Source organism: Cryptomeria japonica, chromosome 2, assembly GCF_030272615.1.
Source record: "Cryptomeria japonica chromosome 2, Sugi_1.0, whole genome shotgun sequence".
In the NCBI taxonomy this organism is placed as follows: domain Eukaryota; kingdom Viridiplantae; phylum Streptophyta; class Pinopsida; order Cupressales; family Cupressaceae; genus Cryptomeria; species Cryptomeria japonica.
In genome coordinates this window covers 248,104,495-248,124,022 of record NC_081406.1, presented here as the reverse complement: position 1 = coordinate 248,124,022, position 19,528 = coordinate 248,104,495, and positions in this window count along the sequence as shown.

The following is a 19,528-nucleotide window of genomic DNA, read 5'->3' as shown; positions in this document are numbered from 1 at the left end:
TGCTTGCTGGCATCTGGTATCCCATTGAAATCGGATGTTCTTGTGTAACAGGTGTGTAAATGGGTGACACTTATCTGCCAGTTGTGCAATGAATCTCCGAATTGATTGTAGCCATCCTTGTAATGTCCTTAGCTGACTGTTGTTCTTTGGTGGTGGCATGTCCATGATTGCTTTGACCTTTGCAGGATCAACCTCAATACCTTTACTTGAGACAATGTATCCTAGAATTTTCCCTAAGGTTACTCCAAAGACACATTTCTTTGGGTTGCACTAGTACTTTTGGGTCAAAATTTTGATGGCAAATCATCGTAATTCTAACAAACTTTCATCGCACTACCGACAAAAAAAGCTGTCAAAAACTTTGTGCCGGAAGTTCCGACTATCCTTGTGGTCGTTGCAATTGCGACATCACCTCCAACCTTTCCGATGGCTGCCATGGATGCTCATACCCTGAAAGAATACCATCGTGATCTCAGCCAGAATTCCGACTCCAAAGGATAAAATTCTAACAGAGGAGTGCCGTCGGATGCACAGCATCCTCATCGGAACTCTCGTGGAGGCTGTCGCCACAAGAGTTTCGACGAGGATGTTGTGCATCCAACGGCACTCCTCTGTCGGAATTTTATCCTTTGGAGTCAGAATTACGACAGCCTCCATGAGAGTTCTGACAAGGATGCTATGCATCCGACGACACTCCTCTATCAGAATTTTATCCTTTGGAGTCGGAATTCCGATGATAGGCCGATTTTTTGGAAATTTTTTTTCTATAGAAAAAGGTTGACATTGGTATCTCTCTTCTATCTCTCTTCTCTATCCCTCTCTACTATCTCTCTTCTCTCTCCCCTCTCTAGGTCTCTTTCTCCATCCCTCTCTACTTCTCTTTCTCTACCCTCTCCAGGTCATTATCTCTTCCTCCCACCCTCTCTCTCTCTCTCACCTCTATAGGTCTCACCTTCCATTCCTCCATCATTACCCATGTTGTCAAGTTGCAAGATATTTTCCAAAGTACTTGGTTGCTAGGGTTGATTTGCTTAAGTGTTGGAGTCAGAGTTAGATGAGACCTGCATGATTAAGTTGTATTAAGTGATCAAGTCACCAAGATCTCAATTGTAAACATGACTAGGTTCTAGGGTTTTAGGGTATAGCATAGGTCAAGATTGAGGTATGGTGGTCAAGAATTACCTTCCAATGACAAAAGACATCCAAATGATGAAGAATGAAGGTGATGAACTTATAGAAGTTTGGAGGAGATAATTTGACTAAGTTAAAATTTTGTTTAAGTCATGGTCATGATACTAGCTTGCTCATCAAGAGCAATTTATGCGAATGAACCCTAGAAATGTGCCCATGCTAGAGAAGCAAGAATTCCAATAAAACCTAAGGCAATGCTAGTAAGGGGTCAAAATTAAAGATTTAGGGTACAAAAAACAAAATTTGGCTGAGTCAAGATGTTGCTCAAGGATGACCTAAATCATGGAGTGTAAATCAATCATGAAACATGAGAATGGATAGGTCTTGACCCAAGCAACGTAAGTCCCCCTTGTGATTCCAACAGATATCACATCACAATTATTGAGTCTATCTCTAATATAAAGTCATGACCTGACTATTGGAATCTTGGAGTCATCCCATTTGATCACGTAGTTTAGCACTTGGGAGGATTTTGTTCAAGAGAGGATAGAATACTTATTATTTTATTTTGTGTTGCATAGTGCATAAAAAACACATCAACAGAAACCATTGAAAGGTTTGGTTAAAGCCTTCGAATCACAATCTCTATGAGAAGCTATCAAGAGTGCCTAGAATTTGGAAACTTTAGTATCCAAGAACATAATTCATAAGGCACCACTTTTAGAGCAACCAAAGAAGCCTATCAAAGTAATATTTTATTTAACTTGGATATGTTTTATCCTAAGTGTGATATTCCACTATTAAAAAGCTTAATTAGGTAATATTTTTACTTAGGTAGAATAAGATAACGAGTTGCACATTCTCCTTCTTTGATTGAGATTCTACTTTTTCCTTGTCACAAATTTGGAAACTTGGATAAGCAATTTCTTTTTTTGGTTTCCTACCTCTTCATGATCCTCATGGATTTGGAATCTTGGAAGCTATATATTGTAGGTTTTTCCTCGATTAACATATCTAATGGAACTATTGTGAGCTTTCATATCTTAACATACCAAGGGCTTAAGTTTGGGGACGACAGGGGGATGACGAAGGGGGTGGGGAGGGATGCAAATATATATACAACTTAAAAAATTAATTATAAAAGGATGTGTATAGAATAAGTATAACAACTGTAAATAAAACTTTGCCACACTATGTAAATTTTACAATAAACATTAAAAATATGTCAATGATTGCAGAAAGAAGGTTTTGTAGAAAAGTGGCTAATAATTAAAGCCTGATGAAAGCATAAATCCATTATTGTACATTATGAAATGTCATCGTGCAAATAAACTGTTATTTGATCTGAGACAACGAGTTAATTTTGCATATAGTGTATATGATAGAAAGAAAGCTAATACAAGTGCAATGCTTATGCTGTACAAAAACCAGTTGAAGAAATTTGATATCAGCTTTCTCTCTTTTCCATCATTCTCATTGAATTGTTCTACCCCATGAATAGGCAAAGAGCCCTTAATGCCTCCAACACCAAGAACCATGACATACAGACCAATGTAGAGTATTATAGTTTGTCTACCTTCCAACTACTTGCAAATCCCAGCTTTGTATGCACTTCCCATGTCACATGTCGGAGGCTTTAGTGAAGGAAAATGTGCTTGTACTATTAATAACACCCAACCCTGCATATTTCATGAACATCAGAATCTAAACAAGTCGGCAAGAATTTTCGTAAACTCTGGAAATAACGGTATTGCAAGTTGAATTCCACTGTCATTTCTGAGCATAAAACAATAGGTTCTATGTTATCACATTCTTTTATTTCTTCAAGGCTGATTAATTACATAGGGCTCATCCCCAACTCATTCAAATGACCTTGTATTAACCATTGTAAATCTATTACCATGTTCAATAACAGTTCTATCAGGATCATTTTTATTCAATCGTAGCCTATAACATTTGATGACGAACAAAACTAATTTGAAGGTGTAGTCACATAAATCTGTCCACTTAATTAAATGAATACTTAGTATTTATTTGATTATTTAACCATCAATTAATAATTAATTAAATTAATATTTAATTAATTCATCTTAACCCTATTCTCCTATTAATTAAATAAATTATTCAATTTATTTGATTTAATTCACTTAACCAAATTCAGACCATTAATTAAATAAATAAATCATATTTATTTAATTAAATCTTCTCTCACATTTAAATAAATTAATATTTATTTAAAACCCCCAAAATCCCACCTCTCACATTTAAATAAATTAACATTTATTTAAATCACCTTTATCCTCCACCCACTTGCATTTTCCTACAAATGCAAGTTGCACAATTATTTTAAATAAATAATTTATTTAAATCACCTTTATCCTCCACCCACTTGTATTTTCCTACAAAAGCAAGTTGCACAACTATTTTAAATAAATTATTTATTTAAAATCCTATTTATCCTCACCCACTTGAAACCTTTAATGGTTTCCCTTAAAGTAGTCAAACTTGATGGCTTTAAAGTCTTCAAACTTGATGGCTTCCTTCTATAGTCTTCTTAAGACTTTAATGGTTTTCCTTAAAGTCTTCAAGCCTTTAATGGTTTCCCTCAAAGTCTTCAAGCATTTTAAATGCTTTATCTTCTTTTTCTCATTTAAATAAATTAATATTTATTTAAATATTTATCCAAATTCAACTTACACCATTTAATTGAAATAAATGATTTTATTTTAATTGAAAATACCAAAATTTCTCCCACTTGCATTTTCCTACAAAATCCACTTGTATGCCTAAACCCCTTCTAGATTCTTCTAAACCCTTCCTAATTAGCCTAATCCATCCCCTAAATATTGTCACATTCCTAAGCAAATTGGAGTCACTTCTCAAAGACTCCAAAGTCTTTGAAAAGCAATTAATGCTTTGTGTGTTCAACAAATTAACCCTCAAAGTCTTGGATAACCTTTGAAAGCTTCCAACCTTCAACCACTTAATCCCCAAAGTCTCCAATAACCATTAATGGTTAATTCAACCCTCCCACATGGTTAAAACATTTGTTTTGACTCAACCTCTACCCAACCCAAAGGTCTCATCAGGCCATTAATGCTTTGACCATGATTATCTCTTAAACATTTGCACAAAGGTTTATCCTTGGATTAACTCTTAATCCAATGGGTAATCTTAATTTAGACTTGACCCTTACCTTCTAGATAACCATGAGGTCTTCTCAGGCCTTTAATGCCTCCAACCTCTTCTCTCAACCCAATCCTATGTTGAAACTTGTCACCATTTTATTGGTGCCAATTGTGCACATGGATCCCCAACTTTCAATCCTAACCCTTGTTAAGATTGCTCAATCTTAACCCTTCATTTCCCTATTTCTTCTATAAATAGAACCCTTCTCCTCAAGCAAAAGGAGAAGCATTTAGAGTATTGTTGTTATACTGGCATTAGCATAGAGCTTTTTCATAGCATCACTATCTACTCTTGCATAGTATTTGCTTATCATATTCAACCATCTTGAATCTCCATATGGCATCCATGGCTAGTGCTAAAAGCTGAGAGCTACACTCATTTGGGACTTGGAGAGGAGAGGAACAAGGGAGGAGCAACTATGAGCATCTTGATTAGCTATTTCATTCTATGTTTATATGCTTTCTATTTCATGCTTAATATCTCTCTTGATATGCCTGTTTAGGATAATCTTTTGTTGCTAACACTAACGTTTGTTTCTTGTGCTCTTGTGTGTGTTGCCATCAAACAGATTTTCTAATCCTTTTTGCAGAGCATCATTTGGTGAACCCGACGTGAATCCAAACACCAAAAAGATCAATTTTTTTTTTTTTTTTTTAACCAATAACATGTTTGAATGTTGAAAATGTCACACAGGTTGCGATTTTGACACTGTTTTGGTGCGTTTGGCATTATTTTGGCGCTATTCCCCCTGTTTCAGTGCTTTTCCCTTCTCTGTCTTTCCCTTTCTTTTAATACGTTTGTGTTAAATAGTGCCTCTGTTCAAACGCAGACTAGCGCTATTGTAACAAAACGTTGTACAAATCACTTTGTAACCAAAAAAAATAAAAAACCAAAAAAAAAATAAAAATTTAGGCTTGTAGAAGCCCACCAAATAGGCGGATTTTACTAACTATTTTTCTGTTTTGTGCAGATTTAAATTAGATTAAAGAGTAGATTTATATTTTTTACTAACTTGTTTTTGAAGTTGGTTTTAAAAATGAATTCACTTTTTATTTCGGTTTAAAATTAACTTCACATTTCAAGTTTGGGCTTTTAAAAAAGAATCACACATTTGTTTGGGGCTCTTAAAAAGAATTTCATTGTTCAAAGGTAAAAAGAACCACAAACTTATACAAAAACAACTTTATTTTTTTTGCAAGTTAGGAAACAAACTTCGTTTTGGTGCTTAAAATCAACAAGGCAAATTTTATTTCTTGCATCAAGATAAAACTCACAATCCACACTTCCATTTTTGGTGCAAATAAAATTCACAATCAACTTGTCTCATTTTCAAAGCAATTTTACTTCATGCAAACGTGTTTTTCATTAAGTTGACCAGGATTTCAAATTCTAGTTTACTCAAACAATTGCCTTTGAAAATTAAAAAGAACACCATGATTGTTGGAGCAACATCTCCAAATAGTTAGATCACATTGCAATGACAGATTAAAAAGAACAAGTGTTTTTCGTGCTTGGCACACTTGTGCAAAGAGTTGGTCGAGTGGTCCTACTTCTAACACACACTATCCTCTCCCTTGGCTTTCGTGGTCCTAGGTGCAAGAGAAAAGTGTTAGTAACACTCAAAATTTTATCTTTTTAAGAGAGGCCTGCCAAGAGACACATCACTCTTGGGAACGACCTTGAGCGGTAAATCCTTCGAGCCGCTATAGAAATCAGGTGTGAGCGAAAGCTGTAGCTTTGGGTATAGCTGTTCCTACAGTGTAACTGGCCGAAAGGACAAATGGGCCCCACCACCAGTTACAAGGCTCTTAAGTGAGTCACTGCAGAATGAACTTATGTCCAAAAACATCGAACATGACTAAACACCTTTAAGTAGTAGCCCACCCGTTCTATTGATTGAGGATATTTGAGGTATAATTTAGTGCAAGAGCATAGATGGTTTTGCTCCCAAGATACTCACCATACATATTTCCTTGAGTAGAAACATAGCTTTTTGAAAGGTCACTTGTGGCTTGATAAAAGTGGTGACTCCCCCATCATAGGGATCATCTATTTGTTATGCTCGTGCAAGACTTAGTATATCACATCCTTACCTGCCACGGCGGGATTGATAAGGTATGTAGTACCAAAGTCGAAGAAATATCAAGATGTGGGCTAAATTTATCACAACTGGCCATTTGACCTTAGGGATAAAAAATGTTTGAAGTGTGTTCGTTTTACAGACCTAGTAAAAATTGAGCCGACTTCAGGCTTTGGAACTACACCTTAAAATAAATCTAAAAGAAGGGTCAAAAACAAGTCCAAGAATTGGGTTGATCTAGACCCATACTCATTTGTGCCTTTGAGGCAACATTCTTGTGTTTGTGTGCTTGCTTTGTTTTCTTGTCAAGGAAAAATCAAAAAAATCAATCCCAAAAACAAAGTATTCATCCAACATTTCTCAAAAACAAACAAAAATACCAAGAACAAAGTACAAACAACAAAGAGACAAAATTTATGACCATTCTTCACATCTTGCGAAAGAAGAAGTGTCATCAGAATATCACCTTGAAAAGGAGACCACTAAGCTCAAAGGCTTTGATCAAAAGGAGGAAATTCTTCTATATCAATCGACAAATCTTTGTCTCCCATAGAGTCTTTCTACATCGCATGCGTCTATACCTTTAAGGTAAAACAAACGAGTTTGATTCAGAATCATTGAACCACAGAGCTTTTATGCAATATACAGCTCTGAGTTATCACAAAAATCAAGGAGGAAAGATTAATCCCAATTTCTTCCCAAACATCTGTATCACCTACAACACAGCTCGAGAAGTGCCACCAACGTCTGAAAGGGAAGAAGAAGAGTTTGTCCCATTTGTGACACAAAGTTTTTATTGAAAGTTGAAAACATTTTCATCCATCATCCCACTCATACATCATCACTTCATCATCAATCCATCCCAACTCTCAAAACATTAAGAGGTTCTTGTCCCAAGATTCCTTTTTAGATATTGCTTGAAATCAAACACATCACATCACTTTTAGATTGTTTCTACATCTAGGATAAGCTCATCCTAAGAGACACATCTACGCGGGTTAAAACTAGTTCATGAGTGAATCCTCTCATTGCTAGGTAGTCAAAATCTGTAACACATCTCAGATTTCTCTACACCTTATCACATCCAAACTTATCAAACAAACAAGCAATTCAAAGAAAGGAATTTCGGTTACATCTACCTTAAAAGTGCTAGAGATCCCCATACAACACAAATCACCAATCATCAATCTTTCATCACCAACTCATCATCATCTTCAATCAACTTCAAAACAAACTTGCAAACAAAATGGCTCAAACCCGATCACGATCAAGGCAGCGAGAAATAGAAATTGAGGAAGAAGAGGACAACCTCAATGAATTTCAAGAAGCACTTGGAGGAACTGGGAATGATGAAAACCCAGGTACACCCACTCCTTCAACAATCGAAAGGGTTCAGCATAACCCTCATTTTAACAGATTATTTGATGAAATACTAAGGAGCAACGCAGATGCTCACTTCTTAAGACTTGCTCAAGAAGGAGCCAAACTCCCCTCAGACTTTGATCTTGCCCAATTAAGACAAGCATCAGAAAGACAAAGTCGCCATGAGGAGGAAAGAGGTAGAAATCACATCAGATATAACATCCCTCGAGGTAACCCACCACCTCCTCCTCCAAATGAAATGGAGATGTTGCGGCAACAAGTCGAGAATCTCGCCCAACAACTTCATAGTGGTGTTAGGACCAATCAATTCTCACTTAACGACATCTGTCCCTATCCGTTTGATAGGAATATTTATATGCCACCCTTTCCACGCGGGTTCGAAACACCAAAATTCGAAAAATATAGAGGAAAGGGAGATCCCCGTGATCATGTCCGAGAATTTCATTCCGCTTGTCTCGAAGTCGCTTATGAGGACACATACCTAATGCGCCTTTTTCCCCAAAGCTTGGGAGGAACCACCACATCATGGTTTTCCCGATTACCAGGTGGCATTAGAACATTTGAGGAACTCATCCAGAAGTTCCTATCTCATTACTCTCATAATATTGAACGCGACATCACCATGGCTGATCTATGCAACACCAAACAAAAACCAGGTGAATTATTCTCAGTATTCCTGCAACGATGGCGCCAAATGTCTAGCAGACGTTCTCTTCAGTTACCTGAACGAGAACTAGTGGAAATTTTCATTTCCAACTTAAACAAAGAAATGGAATTTCACCTGGATGTCAAAGACACAGACTCCTTTAACGATATGATCACCAAAGGTATAAAATGTGAAAGGGCACTCATCAAGAAAGGACTCATCAAAATCTTTAATGAACCAAAAGATGGTCCTCGCCCGCGATTCAATAGTGATAAACCAAACTTCTGGAACAAGAATAAGAATATCATCAACGATGGGGTTGTGGATGCTCGAACTATCCAAAATGCACAACCTGTGGTTCGGTTTGCAGGACAAAATCCTCCACCTCAAAATAACACAAATGTTCCTCCTAATCAAGGTCGCATCACATCTCAGGATGAACCAAGACCTCGTCCACAAAAACAAAAACGTACATACACTCCCTTAGGGGAACCCATTGAAACAGTGTTGCGACAACTCCTTTCTCAGAATTTGATCACTCTACCTAAGCTATCCAACTATGAGCCTCAGGTCAAACCAGCATGGTGGAGAGATACTGAACATTGTGAGTTCCATCAAGGATGAGGACACAAGACAAGTAATTGTCATCGATTGAAAGATCTCATTCAAGATCTTATTGATCGAGGAGAAATTGAGATTGAAGGACATGATCCAAAAATGACAAATAATGATCATTTAATGTTTAAGAATCCACTTCCATCACAAGATCAAAGGGGTCCTTCCACTTCCCGGCGAGGCACTGATACCACTGATTATACGCAGGCTGCGTATAACTACACTGTAAATCACCTGTATGATGCCAGTGAACAAATTGCAACCATAACCTTCAAAAATCCCACCTCAAATTGCAATGTTGTTACACGTCGTGGCAAGGTCACCATCAAGGCAGCTCCACAAGGCACCACCTCCAATCCAAAGCAGTACAATCTTGTGGAACAATTAGACAAAACGCCTGCGCTCATATCCATTTTAGAACTATTACGCCTATCGCCATCTCATAAAACAATCTTGGATCAAGCACTCCAAGAGGCGTCAGTCCCTGCAAACCTGAACACAGACCAATTTACAGCCATGGTTGGAAATCTAAAGTCATCACCTTGTCTCACTTTTTCCGAAAGTGACAACTCTTCGTTCCAGCAACCTCATAACGCCTCACTCCACATTGAAGGCTTTGTCAACCAACACAGGATCAAGCGAGTCTTGATAGATAATGGAGCAGGCCTAAACATTTGTACACTACAGTTGGTCACAGCATTGGGATATGCAATAGAATCAGTGGATCCTCGCAAGAAGATCACCATCAAGGCCTATGATGATGCAGAGCGTTCATCCAAAGGAGCGGTGGTACTACCAATCCGAGTGGGCCCTGTGGTAAAGCATATCATTTGTCAGGTTCTGGACCTTCCTCTGCCATATAATCTATTATTAGGGAGACCTTGGATACATGCCATGCAAGCTGTTCCATCTACCTACCATCAATGTATCAAGTTCCCACATAATGGTGCAGAGATCACAATCCTGGGCGATGCAAATCCCTTTGCATTTTGCCATAATATCAGCCATCAACCAGAAATTACTGTTCCTAATAATAGGGAAGCCATTTCCTCCACATCATATGTAAATCCCGCCTCTCTTGCTAGTTCAAACACCCCTATACCCAAGCAAGAAAAGCTTAAGATGAAAATCGCAGAGGAAGGTCCTGGAGAATACAACTTGAGTCAGCTCTTTTGTGTGGGACAAATGCCCACTTCTCCTAGAACACATGGTAAACCACAGCAGTTGCTCCAGCAACCACTAATCACGCCTCCATGTGCCTTAATGCCTTTCATTCTTGGAAAGAGTCAAGAGGAAGAAACACAAGATGAGGACCTGGCGGACTGGATCTATAAAGATCCCATCACCACTGACAAACCGCAAGTTACACTTCCTACGGAACAATATGGCAAAGGCCTCCTCATTATGCAAAGAATGGGATATGATGGTCAGAGTGCTTTGGGATACTGCAAACAAGGACGACACGAACCTCTACTACCAGAATTCAAGCCCAAAGGTAATACAGGCCTTGGCTTTGAAAAAGAGATCCTTCCTAAACTCAGATTCAAAGGAAAACCCAGCAAACCATTTTGCCCACCTACTGCAAAGAGGATACCTTTCATAATCAAAGCACCATCAAGCACTATCCCCACTGCCCCCTCAAGGCTCACAACTCCACCATCACCAATGTCACTCATCCCATCAAACGAACCAGTAATCCTATCAGCAACACCATTTGTAGCAGCAACTATATTGGAACCCGCAGCAGCATCTATGGCACCAGTAGTTCCAGCAGAAGCCACTGAGTCACCATTACCGATACTTCCAGTGACAAATCCTTTAATCCCCATCATGGTTCCTGCAGCACCAATCACCTCAAAGGTACATAAACCAATCACGCCTGCAGTATTCAACTCCAGCGACATCCCAGTATGGTATAGCAATCGGATGCTCGAAAGTGATTCAGAGACTGACTCACATGAGTGGGAATTTGATTCTGTACAGCTTAACACTTCAGATGAGGAAGACACGTCACCACCTCCGCCACGCAAAGACATTCCTGTTTACGGAGAAGCACAGATAAAGACCACTTGGGTACCTGAGCTGGAAACATCTTCCACAGACCCTACGTCTCATCCTACGCCGGATTCTGACAGGGAGAGTACCATCAACGACCTTCACCACACTGTCTTAACCCTCACTGATACATCTCCCGCACTTAACTTAATCGATGAGGTAATGCCCATTATCCACCCTGAACTCATCGAATGGAATCAACCAAATCCCCCATGTCTTGACCTCTTCCAAAACGATGAGGCTATCATTGACTTTTTGGAATTAAGGGATAATCTACCAAGCGGGGATCACAAAGCTGGATTCGCCATTGAACTTAATAGCGCAACATACTTCGGGGCGGATGCCAAACCCTTCAGCTGCAAAAATATAACATTAAAACATGGATCTTCTAGTGAAAACCACACTGTGGCACTGTTTGATCCAACAAAAGTAAAAAGAAAGAGCGTATCCAACGGTGAAAACCTCTCTAAGGCGCCTGAGGATGAAGGGTTTGACATTCTCCGTGCTAATACACAACAGGAACGATCAACGATCCTCATTGAGGAGACCAAAGAATACAATGTGGGGACTCCTGAAAACCCTCATATCATACATCTGGCATCTCTTCTCACTCCAGAGGAACAACCTCAATTTATAGAGTTCTTCCAACAGCGTCAGATCAACTTTGCATGGTCATATGCAGACATGCCTGGGCTTGATCCTGATTTAGTCATGCATCATCTCACAGTAGCAAAAGGAGCCAAACCTGTCAAGCAGAAGCTTCGTAAGATGCATCCTCAGATTGCCGTGCTAGTCAAAACAGAACTCAAGAAACTCCTGGATGTTGGTTTCATTAGACCAATTGATTATGCAGAATGGATCTCCAACATTGTACCAGTTGGCAAACCAAAAGGGGGCATCCGCATTTGTACAGACTTCAGAGATCTAAATAAAGCATGTCCTAAGGATGACTTCCCTCTACCAAATATCGACATCATAGTAGATTTGACAGCAGGACATGCCATGCTTTCACTCATGGATGGCTTTTCGGGATACAATCAAATAAAGATCGCACCAGAGGACCAACATAAGACAGCCTTCACATGTCCATGGGGCACATATTTATTTAAAATCCTATTTATCCTCACCCACTTGAAACCTTTAATGGTTTCCCTTAAAGTATTCAAACTTGATGGCTTTAAAGTCTTCAAACTTGATGGCTTCCTTCTATAGTCTTCTTAAGACTTTAATGGTTTTCCTTAAAGTCTTCAAGCCTTTAATGGTTCCCCTCAAAGTCTTCAAGCATTTTAAATGCTTTATCTTCTTTTTCTCATTTAAATAAATTAATATTTATTTAAATATTTATCCAAATTCAACTTACACCATTTAATTGAAATAAATGATTTTATTTTAATTGAAAATACCAAAATTTCTCCCACTTGCATTTTCCTACAAAATCCACTTGTATGCCTAAACCCCTTCTAGATTCTTCTAAACCCTTCCTAATTAGCCTAATCCATCCCCTAAATATTGTCACATTCCTAAGCAAATTGGAGTCACTTCTCAAAGACTCCAAAGTCTTTGAAAAACAATTAATGCTTTGTGTGTTCAACAAATTAACCCTCAAAGTCTTGGATAACCTTTGAAAGCTTCCAACCTTCAACCACTTAATCCCCAAAGTCTCCAATAACCATTAATGGTTAATTCAACCCTCCCACATGGTTAAAACATTTGTTTTGACTCAACCTCTACCCAACCCAAAGGTCTCATCAGGCCATTAATGCTTTGACCATGATTATCTCTTAATCATTTGCACAAAGGTTTATCCTTGCATTAACTCCTAATCCAGTGGGTAATCCTAATTTAGGCTTGACCCTTACCTTCTAGATAACCATGAGGTCTCCTCAGGCATTTAATGCCTCCAACCTCTTCTCTCAACCCAATCCTATGTTGAAACTTGTCACCATTTTATTGGTGCCAATTGTGCACATGGATCCCCAACTTTCAATCCTAACCCTTGTTAAGATTGCTCAATCTTAACCCTTCATTTCCCTATTTCTTCTATAAATAGAACCCTTCTCCTCAAGCAAAAAAGAGAAGCATTTAGAGTATTGTTGTTATACTGGCATTAGCATAGAGCTTTTTCATAGCATCACTATCTACTCTTGCATAGTATTTGCTTATCATATTCAACCATCTTGAATCTCCATATGGCATCCATGGCTAGTGCTAAAAGCTGAGAGCTACACTCCTTTGGGACTTGGAGAGGAGAGGAACAAGGGAGGAGCAACTATGAGCATCTTGATTAGCTATTTCATTCTATGTTTATATGCTTTCTATTTCATGCTTAATATCTCTCTTGATATGCCTGTTTAGGATAATCTTTTGTTGCTAACACTAACGTTTGTTTCTTGTGCTCTTGTGTGTGTTGCCATCAAACAGATTTTCTAATCCTTTTTGCAGAGCATCAGAAGGAATTAAAGTCACACTCAAGTATATCATCCAAAATGCCATAGTATCGATTTTGAGACTCTTGAGGATGTATGTCATTTCTAGATGAAATATTGGTCACCTCAAAGACTATAGTTATCCCAGAATCACAAGTTTTCTTCCTGTCATCCAACTGTTTGATGTGAAATTTATGACCATTGCAACACATAGCCTTGTGGTGTTTGACCTGCAATATGTCTAACATATTAAAATTATTGCATCATGAGTTGATAAACATGCGGGTGATTAATAAAATTATACGTACCTATTGATCTCTTAAACCATATGCTAAATCAATTTCCCTTTTTGTAACATTGGAATCTCCATTACGATGAGCTTCTTTAACCAATGAAGTGACACCATCCCATGTTAATGTGCGACCAGAATGTTGACATCATTCAATCCACACCATCATCCAATCAAGATTGTTTGCAATATACAAATGTAGCGCATCCCACTCCCGACCAACTGTACAAATAATTAATAGACCACTTACAACTGATTTATTTAGAAGATGAAGAATTAATTTACTACAATAACATCTTATAATTACCTCTCACTTTCTTCAATCTACCTTTCCCCATCAAGTGCTCCCCTTCGAATTTATTAATGGGGTTGGGATCCCAAATGCGATCTACATGGATTTTTGCTGCAAACTTAGGAAGATATTCAGTAATGTACACCATAGTTTGGTATACCATATATCCCTCCACCATAGAACCCTCAGGATGTGCTCTTTGTCAAACCAAAGCCTTCAAAAATTTCAAATGCCTCTCAACCATCCACATTGACCTAGTGTGTACAGGTCCACACAATTCGATCTCCTCAACTTGGTGTATGAGGTAGTGTTCTTGTGCATTGAAAAAAGATGAAGATAGACACTTTTGCATTTCACACATTAGATGAGGGATTTTTCTCTTTCAATATTTTATATCTTCCTTGTGGATTTCTTTAGATGACAACCACCTAAAAGAGATTGAAGACGCAAAAATATATAAACGAGACTTTACAAAATAATATACAGTATATTGCATAACAAGTAAAACAAATGGCAAATATAATATCTATACAACAAATTGAACAAACATCACTACTTACCTGATGTATTTTCCAAGATCATATATGACTTGCTTGATATTATTGTCAAAGTGGTTTGGGAGAGATAGAGGTAGAACGTACTGCAACAATTATAAAATGATCTTTTCATTGTTTTCTAACATAATACAATGAAAAGTACATGCACAGTATACACATATATAGTAAATACACAAGAATGCAAATTACCTTAATGAAGGTATGCCAATCATGCATTTTCATCCCTGGCCCAAATTCACTCTTCTTTGATACGAGATTGTTTATGTTCATAGCAAATCTTGTGGGAAATTGAATTTTTCGTATGACTTCTTTTATAGAATTGCTTTGTTGCTCCGTTAATGACCAAGGAAGGGAACTTATATTAATTTGATCTTTGTTTCTATTTGATTGAATGACATTTTTCATTGCATGATTGGATTCCACAATGTCACTACAAATTTTGACAATTTTTTCTTTGTCACGTTGTCCATCCAATATTTTCCATAATGTCTGTGTTATATTCTTTCCAATATGCATTGTATCAAACAAATGCACAATTTGTAGCTGCTAGTAGTAAGGCAACCTACTAAATTATCTAGGATAACTTTTTAGTCCCTTTGGAAGGTGGCCATCCATGCCTTGACGACCTTCAGTATCATCAATTACATCATCAGTAAACAAAACATGATAGAAAAATTCAAATTCCAAACATAAACCATTAGATGGAATGACATTACCTTGACGATTAATTCTATTATATTCCAACTTCCATAAGTGAGGATTCATTCTTTGTGGCTTTGATGTAGTCTCTTCTTTCCCATTGAAAAGATGTTTTTTAGTATTCCGGTACTTATGATTTTTGTGAAGGAAGTGCCTATACTCATCAAACACCTGCTTTCCTAAAATTTTTGAATGATGGGATTTCATCTTTGGACCACAAACTGGACATGCAAATTTTCCCTTTGTTTGAAGACCTACAAGATAATGTATAATTCTATTAAATCTATTAATTTTTATAATTATAATTATCATGCGCAACTTGAACACTATAACATACCACAAAAATGTGTTAGCCCTGGGGCATCATGTATTGTCCATACAAGCATTGCATGGAATTGAAATTGTCTTTGTCCTATTGGTCTAGAGATGTCATACATGGTCACACCATTCCATAACTCCAGCAACTCGTCGATAAGAGGCTCAATATATACATTCATATCTTTAACTTGGTACTTGCCTAGTGGAATGAACAAAAACATTACATAATTATTATGACCATTTTACTACAATATTTATAATTAAATGTAGATGACTATTAAATGATAAAATACCTGGAACAATCATTGCCAACATTATGTGCTCCCTCTTTATTGACATCCATGGAGGAATATTATTGTTGATAACAAAAATAGGCCACACCGAGTAAACAGATTTCAACTCTCCAAATGGATTGACACCGTCCACTACCAATGAAAGCCTGAGACTACGAGGTTCTTCTTTAAAGTGTGGCCACTTTTCCTCTATGTCCATAAATGCTGAACCATCCATAGGCATTCTAATAATGTCATCTCAACTTCTATTATGTGCATGGTAATCCATAAATTGTGCCAAGCTAGTGCACCTGAATAATCGTTGCATACGTGGAATAATGGGAATATAACGAAGGACCTTGCGAGGCACCTTTTTTGTTATTTGATCTGTTCAATACCTACTGATATGACATTCAAGGCTTTCTGTTCCAAATTCATGTTGTTTATGATATATAATATGATCATTGGGACAAGCATCTATTTTTTGATACTCCCTTCCAATATCTTTCATAATGGCAGATAATTCTTGGTATGAGCGAGGTAGAATATTTGATGGTGGTAAGAAAAACTCACCTATCAATCTACAACAAAAAAAAATGTTTGAGGTGTTAATATAAAGAATATTAATGGTACTTGATTCACCATTTATTAACTGTAATGACATGTATGACACACCTTAACATATGTGAGATTGTTATGTTGGATAAACCATTCATAACCTTCAAGTTCACCAACAACAATACAATAGAGAGAAGAGTTATTTGGGAGCCTTTGTAAAGGGGCTCATATGCCTTCTCAAGAAGAGGTAAATCATGAACATCAAGGTCATCCTAATCATCATGATCAGTTGTGCCAGTACTAAATGTGTCATGGATCAATGTATTTGTACCATCATCTTCAATTGTGTTTTTTGGTGCATGATCGTCATCTTCCATGGGATCATTATCTTCAGCTTCAATATTCACACCTCCATGTTCCTCCACTTCGAAAACCATATTCTTAGGGTTTTGTTGATCCATACCATGTGCTCTGGGGTGCTCCACCTATATAAAATTGATATACATAAATAAACCATGATCATGATCTCATTATCAAGTGATTTCTTATGTATATAAATTGTTAAAACGATATAATGAACAACTTACCAGTGGATGATAATCATGTCCCCCTTCAATGTGACCATGCTGCCTACAATGTTTCTTAGTTGTTTTGATTAGAAGTCTTGTAGTCTTTAAGCCCTTGCAAATTTTGCAGGGACAATAACATTTCCCATCACCTTTTATTTTCAAGTTAGACCATAATCTAGCAATTGTCTCCTTATTTTGTTCTTCACTGATATTATCTGACATGGTCTTTCTTCACAGGCAAAAAAATCAGGCTATGGAAACTTTAGTGCAAAAGCTTCACAAAAATTGCAAATCGAACCAAAACCATTTAACTTTTCTTTTTCATCTTAAAACATTGAACTTAATAGAGAACATATTTAATGTAGCTGATTGTGTGAATTTCTGAGCATTGTGTCTGCAAATTCTTACTAAAAGTTTGCCTGTTGCAAACTTTTTGAGAGACATTTTTGAGTATTCTAAGCAAAGCATTTATTTTAACATACACTTATTCATCCACATTGTAGGGATAACAATACAAGGCTCACATATTGGTCTAAGAGGATGCCATGGTCTCACAAAGTAACCAAGAACCATATGAAAAGACGGTCTTGAGTCCACACACAACTAGGGAAGATCCATACGATTATGTATGACTTCCCCCTTGTTTGTTTAATGGGATTAGCCTCCAAGACATAGCCATCAATAATCACTAAGAATGTACAAGTGGATTGTAGCTACCCATACAACAAACACTTACCCCTATCCTCAAATTTTCCCAATGTTTGATTCCTGATATACATTCATCCAAGGTTATCTATGTCGATCTTGGTGAGGAATCACATCACAACAAAGAAGGCAACATTTAAAAATAGCAAGAGTTTCACTAAACTACCAAAGATCATAAATATTGAAAGAAAGAAAAAATAGTACCAATAATAAGTCAAATAAATGTGTTCAATTCCAATAGCAAATCAAACATAGCCACAATAACTACACAATACAGAAAACTCACAATAGTGATTAAACTAATTCAAACAAGATAAAATAAAATTGTTGGCCCATGCAACAAAGATGAGAGACCATCAATAATTGAAGGAAACTTCACAATCCTTAAAAGTGCACATTACATAACTATACGACTAGAAATTGTGGCTAAATAGAGTGAAGATTAATCATGACTCCAATAATAGTCCCTCATGTGTGCATTTGTGGCATGAACACAAAAACTCCCACATGGTATGGCCATGTACCTAATGGGGAAGACATGCCTAGGCTACATGCCCAAAAAACATGACTATAATAATAGTCCCTTATGCATGCATTTTTGGCCTGCACACTACAAATCCTAACATATCATGGCAATACACCTCATAGAGAAGACACACCTAGGGCCACATTGCACATAGCAACGTGCCTCACAAAGAAGACATGCATAGGGCACATGCCACATAGCAATGTGTCTTATGGAAAAATGTGCATGCATGTCACACACCAAAGCTATATGTATACATCATGAGGCACATTCATATGTTATCAAACATAATCTATTGTATCTAACATGAGTTCCTCTCTACATGTGTGCAAATCTTCCAACACTAATCCCCACTAAGAAGGAATAATATAAAATGCATCTTCAAATATTTGTGTGTGTGTGTGGAATTGTGTCTTTGAACCCAAATCGCTACCATCAACAACATGTAACCATCACCTACACTATATCAAAACACAAGTATGGTGTGACATCATATCTATTTGCATAATGTCAAAACACATGCAAACATGAAAATCATCATAGCATGACAAAAATCAATCTCCACATGTTGGAACAAAGATATAAATAAGATAATAGGGTAAGAGGAAACCCGTACCAAGAACCACATACCAACTATCGGCAATGCCATCAAGATAAATGTAGGATAGGATACCACTATGAGCCATCCAATGGTCCATTCTATGAGGAGAACTAGGGGATACTATCTTTGAAAGGTGTGCTCAATAGAGATAATCCCTACTAATGCCACAATATGTCACCATAGCTTCTTGAGTTTTCCATTCTTCTACTTAACACCACATTTATTGAGTTCTTCAACAACGAGGTTGGTTCTCAATAAGATGCACAAACATGTAAACACACAAGCATGGTTTCATCATACTTGTATTGTATCATACTTGTACAACAGTACAAATTCATTTTTCTAGTTAATTACTTAGTGTAAAAATAACTCCATTACATAACATAGGGTAATAATCACCATAAGTTTCCAAATAAACTACCCAAACATCAATTGGAGTTACCCTTTCTAAGGTACAAATATAATTTATTTATAACTTCAAAATTAAAATAATCACAATACATCCAAATAAGTTCAATAGTGCATGGAAATAGACAACATGATCCATAATTAAACCCATAAATTACCCAAATTGGATATGCTAAGAAAATGGTGTCTCAAATAATAGAGATTATGTT